This window comes from Argentina silus, assembly GCF_951799395.1.
Source record: "Argentina silus genome assembly, chromosome: 1".
Taxonomy (NCBI): Eukaryota; Metazoa; Chordata; class Actinopteri; order Argentiniformes; family Argentinidae; genus Argentina; species Argentina silus.
The window spans coordinates 18405392-18413381 of NC_139655.1; the positions used below are offsets into that span (position 1 = coordinate 18405392).

Sequence of the window (7990 nt, forward strand, 5' to 3'; positions counted from 1 at the left end):
ATTGGCATATTACACTGGCTTCATGTTATAGCATAACAGGTCTGATTCTGATGGATTCTGCTTAAGGTTGGAATAACATCAAACAGGGCTGTCAATGACAAGAAACCTCATTGAGAGTAGATATCCACGACTAAGGCTGTGTATCCCAGGCGAAAAGTTGTGGCCTGAGACTTCTGACCCACTGACCTGCATGCCAAACAGGAATGGTACACACTCCAAGACAAGGAGGTTCCTTTCAGGTCACTATGGTGACTGGAGCCGAATATCATACACAACCACCATCACAACACATCAAATAAACCAATAAGAAGACGACACATAAACAAAGCAAACAAACATGTCCACAAACAGAGACCCTGGGTGCAATCATCTGAGGGAGATACGGTGGTAATCATAAACAGCATCATCAGTCCACACACACACACACATGCACACGCACACACACACACGCACGCACACACACACACACACACACACACACACACACACACACACACACACACACACACACGCACACACACACACAGCCTTCTAGCCAGTGTAATCACATAGCCAAGGTTTCCATAAAGCCCAACTCTGTAATAATCCTCAGTCTTTAAATATTTATGGTCCCAACATCCAGATTCCTCCACTGCCCTTTTATTATTTGTCAGCAGAAATGATTTAGCCTCTGGATGTCTGGCCCATTAGATATATGTATTCAGGAAATTATAGGGGCTCTAGTCATCTCCTGTAATTGCATTCTATATAACATTTGGATAGTGTAAACAAATATCTTCAGACTCTCTTGTATTGTAAACAAAGCACTGTCTTCAATAGACGCCTTTCAGAGATGATTGCTGAGGAGAGTTATTTGAATGAAGGCATACTGTGTGGGTACATATTGTGACCCGAAAGCTGTGGTGATGGATTGCAGTGTCCATTGTGGATCTGATGGCCAGGCACCTAGCATACAGTATGGTACTTTATCATTAGCAATGACATTGTTTCGCTGTCGGGATGCAGATAACCCATACATAGAGAGGAATAACAATGTTCCACAGATACAACCAAGTGCCTAGCAGAACAACTAGACAAAGCTAGATCTGGAGTTCTACACCGTCCAGGATCATTCCATTGTTGGTTTTACGTTGAAACAAAAGGGCCAATATTCAAATTTGGTTAAATTGAATGTACCATTGATGACCTCACTAGATCCAAAACAAGTCAATGCATTATCTTTGTGGATTACAGATTCCCCAAGGTTTTATGATACATTTCCCCAAAAATGACATGTAGACCTCAGGAGTGGACTCGAGAGAGAGAGAGAGAGAGAGAGAGAGAGAGAGAGAGAGAGAGAGAGAGAGAGAGAGAGAGAGAGAGAGAGAGGAGTGTGTGTGTGTGTGTGTGTGTGTGTGCGTGCGTGCGTGCGTGCGTGCGTGCGTGCGTGCGTGCGTGCGTGCGTGCATGCGTGCATGCTTTTGGGGTGTGTGCATGCATGCGTGCGAGCGTGTGTGTGTGTGTATGAGTGAGGAGACACAAATATGTTCTTCTTTAAAGTAGCCCAAGATTAAATTACTTTCGGCGTGGATGGATAAAATTGAGAAAATGATTAAAAAATAAATGGAAAAATGATTTCCCATTCCAGGCCCTGTCACAATAGGGGGAGAAGGCAATGGGGCGACTACATGCTTATTTGTCTGCTTGGGCCAAAGCAGACCGTGTAGATACTCATTACAAGATATTACCAATTTATCCTCCTCTATCTCTCCCCCTCCACCGCTAGCTGGGGACTCCTCAACCAGATTACCGAAATGAACTAATCCTAATCTGAGGCTAGAGTTAATTAGGTCCTGTGAAAACAATCCTGGCCAGGAAGATGCGTTCTCAACAAGATGTAGTGTGAATTGGATACAAAACAGCATTTATGTGATTCATTGTGAGTGACCTTGAAGAGATATTATTTAGGTAATAGCATGTGTTCGTGAGAGTATACTGGTTAATTGTTTGGAGGCTACAGTATATGAATGACAGAATAGCTATAGGCCTTTCTGGATCTAAGGGAAATCATCATCATCATTTTTCAGCCCTCTATGCTTTGACTCAAACTGCTTACTTCTGAAGACAAATCTGAGTCTGGTATAAAATAAACCTGCAATCCTTCTAACTGTGCTGATCACCTCCAAGGGTGAAGGTTGTGGTGTTTGACTAGTAGTATGACCACACACTCTACCCATAATATGTCTTTGTTTATCCTTCGTCCCCCTGTCTCCCTGTCTTCCTGTCTCCACCCCAGGCTCCTCTCTGCCAGGCCTTGAGGGGAAGGTGGCAACGCGCCATCCATTAGCCTAACTCGCCCATAAATCCTCGCCCTCAACGCCACTGGGGCACCCACACTTCACCAATTGCCACATAATTACATTTCAAAGACACCGTGCACTGACCTCCGCCGAGTCAGCCACCGCCATAAATAACGGCCTACTAAATCTTCACACCGCTCACACACCATGGACTCTCCTCCAAGACCCTCCCCCCATCATCCCTGACTCTTCCCCCCATACCCTCCCGCTTCGCTCCTACTCTCCCTTGCTGCCTCTCTCTTGATCCCAGGCTATTAGAGACAAGGCCTGCATGGCTGTTTGGAATGATGGAGGGGGCGTTTGTCTCCATCTCTCTGGGTGCCCTTGCTGAGAATGGGCGCTGGGGTTGGGGAGGGAGGCACATGGAAAGTAGCAGGTGTCAAGGGGCTGATGTTGGGAGTGACGGCCAGATCAAAGAGGCAGCTCCTGGGGTTCAAGGCTCCACTGACCGCACGTCTGACCTGGGGGGTGCAGCTGCCTTACAGTATATGGGAGTCAACACCAACCAACATGGTACCGTACACAGCTGCAGTATCACACCTGCGGTCTGTCTCCTCTCCCTTCTGTACAGATTAGACTGACTGGAATTAATGTCTACTGTGTGTCTTTTATGAAATTACTCTATGAAGGTAAGTGACAAAACCTGTCTGTGTCAAAATGCAATATTTTCCATCCATTCCATTCTCTCAATGTGTTAGGGTTATGTATTTATGTATAGATGTGTTGAATCCATGTTATACTGCATGCCTTCATACGCACTGAAGAAACGATTCACACCTCCAGAAACCTCCTGGTTAAATAAAGGTCTATAAAGGTGAGCCAGGTGACAGTAGGGTACCACGACTACAGGTTGAGAGAAAGTCTGCCTGGTTATGTCATCCAGGGACAGTCATACTACACACACACACACACACACACACACACACACACACATATACTGTACACAGAGCTCCTGTCTATAGTGGCAGAGCAAGGGCAGAAAGGGAAGGCATTGTGTTTATGTCGCAGTGCCCTCTCCTTCCCTGCTATCTGTGCACTGTCTATCAGTGAGTGACAGCCCTGACAGGGCCAAAGAGAGATAGCACTCCTGTTCCACTGGGAAGCTGGTTGTGGTGGGGAGCGAGATTTACCGTCGCACATCCATGTTCAGTGCTCTCAGTGTGGTGACAGGCCAGGAGATAGATGCGAGTACAGGGGGAAACAGGAGGTAAAGAGCTCAGGACTGATTGTGTATGTGAGGAGACCGTGTGTGTGTGTGTGTGTGTGTGTGTGTGTGTGTGTGTGTGTGTGTGTGTGTGTGTGTGTACTGTAGACATCAGAATATACCTCACAGCACAAAAATACAGCTAATCACTATTATTTTGGAGAAATAGAACAGAAATTCAGAAATTCATTTGGAGAATTCAGAACAGAAAAGGGGAAAATCACATTTTCAAAAGACTGCATTTTCAAAGGTACAGTTTCAGTGGTTCAGCCTAGAATCCCAGGAGGATGGAGACCTAACATTCCTCAAGAGATTCATGATGTCAAATGAAAAGAAAAGACAGTACATTCTGATGGAAATAAACCATGATAATGATATTTCGATGACTGCAATACCGTGGAAATATTCAAAATTCAAGCCCATGATCAAATATAATATTCATAATAATGACACCAGAGAATGGTTTAGGGGATGGAGCTCAATCTCTATTATAGGAATTCAAAGGAAGCTGGTAAAGAGTATGGTGAATCCTAATACTGCACACACTCATACATAAACATGCAGACAAACACACATACACACACATTGGCAAAGAGCAGGCATAGACATATGGGTTAAATGGATTTAACAACGTGGTGGATTGAAATGGCGTGCTGGGCAGGTGAGTGTAGATTGCAAATTGAGCAGATGCCTCACAGAGGGTGGCCGTGTGTGTGTGTGTGTGTGTGTGTGTGTGTGTGTGTGTGTGTGTGTGTGTGTGTGTGTGTGTGTGTGTGTGTGTGTGTGTGTGTGTGTGTGTGTGTGTGTGTGTGTGTGTGTAGAGTCATGGACATGAGGACCAAAATACTATATATATCATATTCAACGACTGCCAACACAGATATAGAAATGCACTTTATAATGACACTGATACCAACAAGCAAGTTCACAACCTCTAAACTCATAACAGCCTCAGCAACCATTGTAAGTCCTCTGCAATAAACATATATGTATTCAACCTCTTTAAAGGAATGTTTCACCCCAAACCATTTTTAACAGTTTGGCCCTGACGTTGTTTGTATTGTAGTTGATTAACCCAGACAGTTTTTAGTTCCATGTGTTGGAAATATGTCCAAAACACCTTGCAGACCCTCCAATCCAACTCATATTGGGTGAAACATCCCTTTAAGCTGTTCCGACACCATATCCAGCAAGCCCAATCACATCTAATAAGCGTGCTAATGAACTATCCTCATTATCTTCCCTTTAATCACGTAACACAATCTTGTAATTTGACACACTTGATTTATAAAGAATATTTCCCTCTGCAGTATTAACAACCTGAGCATGTCACAGTATGTAGTGTAGAGCGGCATGGCTCAGGCATAATGAAGCGCTTATCACGGCAGCACAATACTGACTAGAGACGAGGTGGGGGGAGGAGGAGAGAGAAGGGGGAGACGAGGTGGGGGGAAGAGGAGAGAGAAGGGGGAGACAGAGGGAGGAGAGAGAGGAGAGAGAAGGGGGAGACAGAGGGAGGAGAGAGAGGAGAGAGAGCAATCTCAGCTGGCACCTTAGCGTATGGTGGAGGGGATGATGCTGCCAAGGTGACCGAGGACACACACACACACACACACACACACACACACACACACACACACACACACACACACACACACACACATACATACATACAAACAAACACACACACACACACACACTGAACTATAAACGTCCACTTCTAAGAGGAGACCCTCCACAGAAATGACTATATGACCTCTAAAAGTCTATGGTAAAGAGTCTAAGAGCCTCTGGTCTTATATAAGCTCATTGTTGACACAGGGAAGATACTGTAAACAAGCAATGTGGGAGGTAAAGGTGTTTACTTTCTTAATATCTACAGTATACTTCAATTGTTATACTTGTGTTCAAATAGAAATGAAAGCCTCTAACAATCAACTGTACAGCATGACAGAGACAGACAGAGACAGAGACGGAGACGGAGACGGAGAGAGAGAGATGCAACCTACAGCAAAGAGACATCCAGAGTGAGGTCACCTTTCATTCATGTCAGCACCAAGGCTTTGATTCCACTGAAAGAAGGACTTCTTCCCCTTTCTCTTTCCCTCTTTTTCTCTCTTTCTCTCTTTTGCTCTCACTCTCTCTCTCTCTCTCGGCAAACAGACATGTGACATTGCCGTAAACGTACCTGCCCCAGAGAGGCGAGCCAGTGAAGATGAAATGACAGAGAAACAGAAGGCAGAAGCGATTCAAAGTGACTCTGCCGACGTCAAAGGGAGCGGCAGGAGCAGAGAAGACAGTGTTTTGGAGAATGTTTGACACGGGGAAACATGCTGTATATCAATGAGGATGTGTATTGGAATGATGTCACTATAGATATCAAACATAGCTTTTTCATCCTCCTCATTGTCAATTTATCTGGAAATGTGTTTTGTTTGAGCACTATATGTCATCTCTGAAAGCACTGTAATGACAACCTACACATTCATCAGTTCATTTCAATAGCACACTGTCCATCAAAATGTTGTTATAATGCTTTAGAAATACAGGCCTTTTCTCAAAAACATACAATTATGTAGGTGGTGGCTCGACATCAGTCTGGTGCATCCAGTCCAGGGTCAGAATGGTTCTCTACTCTACAGTATTGCATCATCACTCCCAGGTAAGGTAGAAACCGCAGGGTCCCTTTTCAAAGCCTGACAGCACAATAGATGGTATATGCTTGGACTTCAAATGTCAGGGTGTACAATAAAACAGCATACATTACTAAACCATGTTATAATTCAACACCATGTTGATAACTCATGTATGTTTTATGTCAAGTGTGAATGTGTGAGTTGAAACGTTTCATTTCAGGGAGGTTTTGTGTGCATTTACAACTTAGAGAATGTATAAGTATAGGACACTGAGCTAGAGTAAATACACAGGTCTACACCTCCAGCTGTGGGGAGAGAGGCTGGCGCTGGCCTGTGTGTGTCTGCACTGTGTGAGGGGAGACCTGGTCGTGTGCCCGGAGGACGCTGGGTCTCTGAAGGCTACCACCCACGCCAGGCAGGCACTGGCACATGCAGTCCTATCTCCATGGAGACTGATTTTGAGGTGTGGAAACTGATGCAAGGGAGGATAGAGGGAGGGAGGAGCCACTCTAGAGAGACAGAGCAGCTGGGTGGACACAAATGAAAAGAGGATGAGGAATGACTGGAGGGAGAGAGGGAGAGAGAGGGGGCGGGGGTATACTCCCATTACAAAAGCTTTCTTATCCTTCCTCTTCTCTATCGTTTCACTATTTCATATGGAGCATGTGTATTTCTAATATATTGTACAAATCCTTCATCTTTAGTCCTCTCTTCATTCCCCATCTATAGATCAGTACACTATATGGGTAAACAGAGCAACATTAGTGATGACAACAATGCAAGGTGCACATTGTTACTTTGTGTCTAAAATGTTTTATTTTTGAAAATGCATGGCAATACAAAATAATAAACAAATCATCAGACTCCTTGGAGCTTTACATTTCCATTCAGAAGCGAAAAAGAAAATAATGCTTGTTGTTGCCTGGGATATGACTCTTCTCTTCTGGCGTAGCCAGTTACCATCCCCTGGAGAGGTAGATGACTAGTGAACCCTGCAGCATTAGAGATAGTGACAGGCCAGCTGCAGCTTATCACACTACAGGAGTCTGGGGATCCATATCATTCTCTATGTAATGGCAATCCTATACTGTATATTTTAATGAATATTAACTTCATGTTAATGACATACTTATGCTAAAGAATCTGCACAGTTTGAAGCTAACGTAAGGCTAATGTTATCATCCTTAGAGTATCATTTGACAAAAAGCTGCACACTCAAAGTCACAGTTGCCCCCATGGCATTTATTCACAGACAGACAGACAGACAGACAGACAGACAGACAGATATACAGACAAACGGGCAGACAGGCTTGCACTCACACAAACAAACAAACATACAAATTGAACTCAACCACTGAAAACCAAAAACAACATCAACGACCTGTTAATGGCTCTGGGATCAAAATGAGAGACCATGCACAGTGGAGAACTGGTTTAGAGAAATGAATCTACTTTCAAAAATGCTGAGAGTAAAAAAAGACAGAGCAACAGCTTCTGTGGTTTGGTTGAGTATTGCACCATTCCTATTCAATCTGCTACAATTGTTACATTCAAAATGGCCACTGCCAAGTAACAGCATGTTGTATGACCTCCACTGATGAGACTCAGAGACCATATGAGATTCATTATTGCTCTATTAGGTTATGGTTGAATAATCTTCCTTCACACATGGACGTCCCTTACAGAATCTGTTACTAACAATTATTCAATTATACCTAGGAAATGGGATGTATCAGTGTGTACCATTCCCATATGATGGATGCTTTAGGAAGCTCTGGGAGTCTGTTATACACAAGTCTCATTTACCTCCA

The 7990-nt window shown here is 44.0% G+C and overlaps 1 protein-coding gene across 5 annotated transcripts in view; it reads right to left on the reverse strand.

The window, feature by feature from the left end:
- Positions 1-7990, reverse strand: part of nrxn2b (neurexin 2b) — a gene marked incomplete at its 5' end in the record, with an annotated part of 459423 nt that overhangs the window by 326071 nt on the left and 125362 nt on the right. The gene's annotated exons all lie outside the window — the stretch shown is intronic.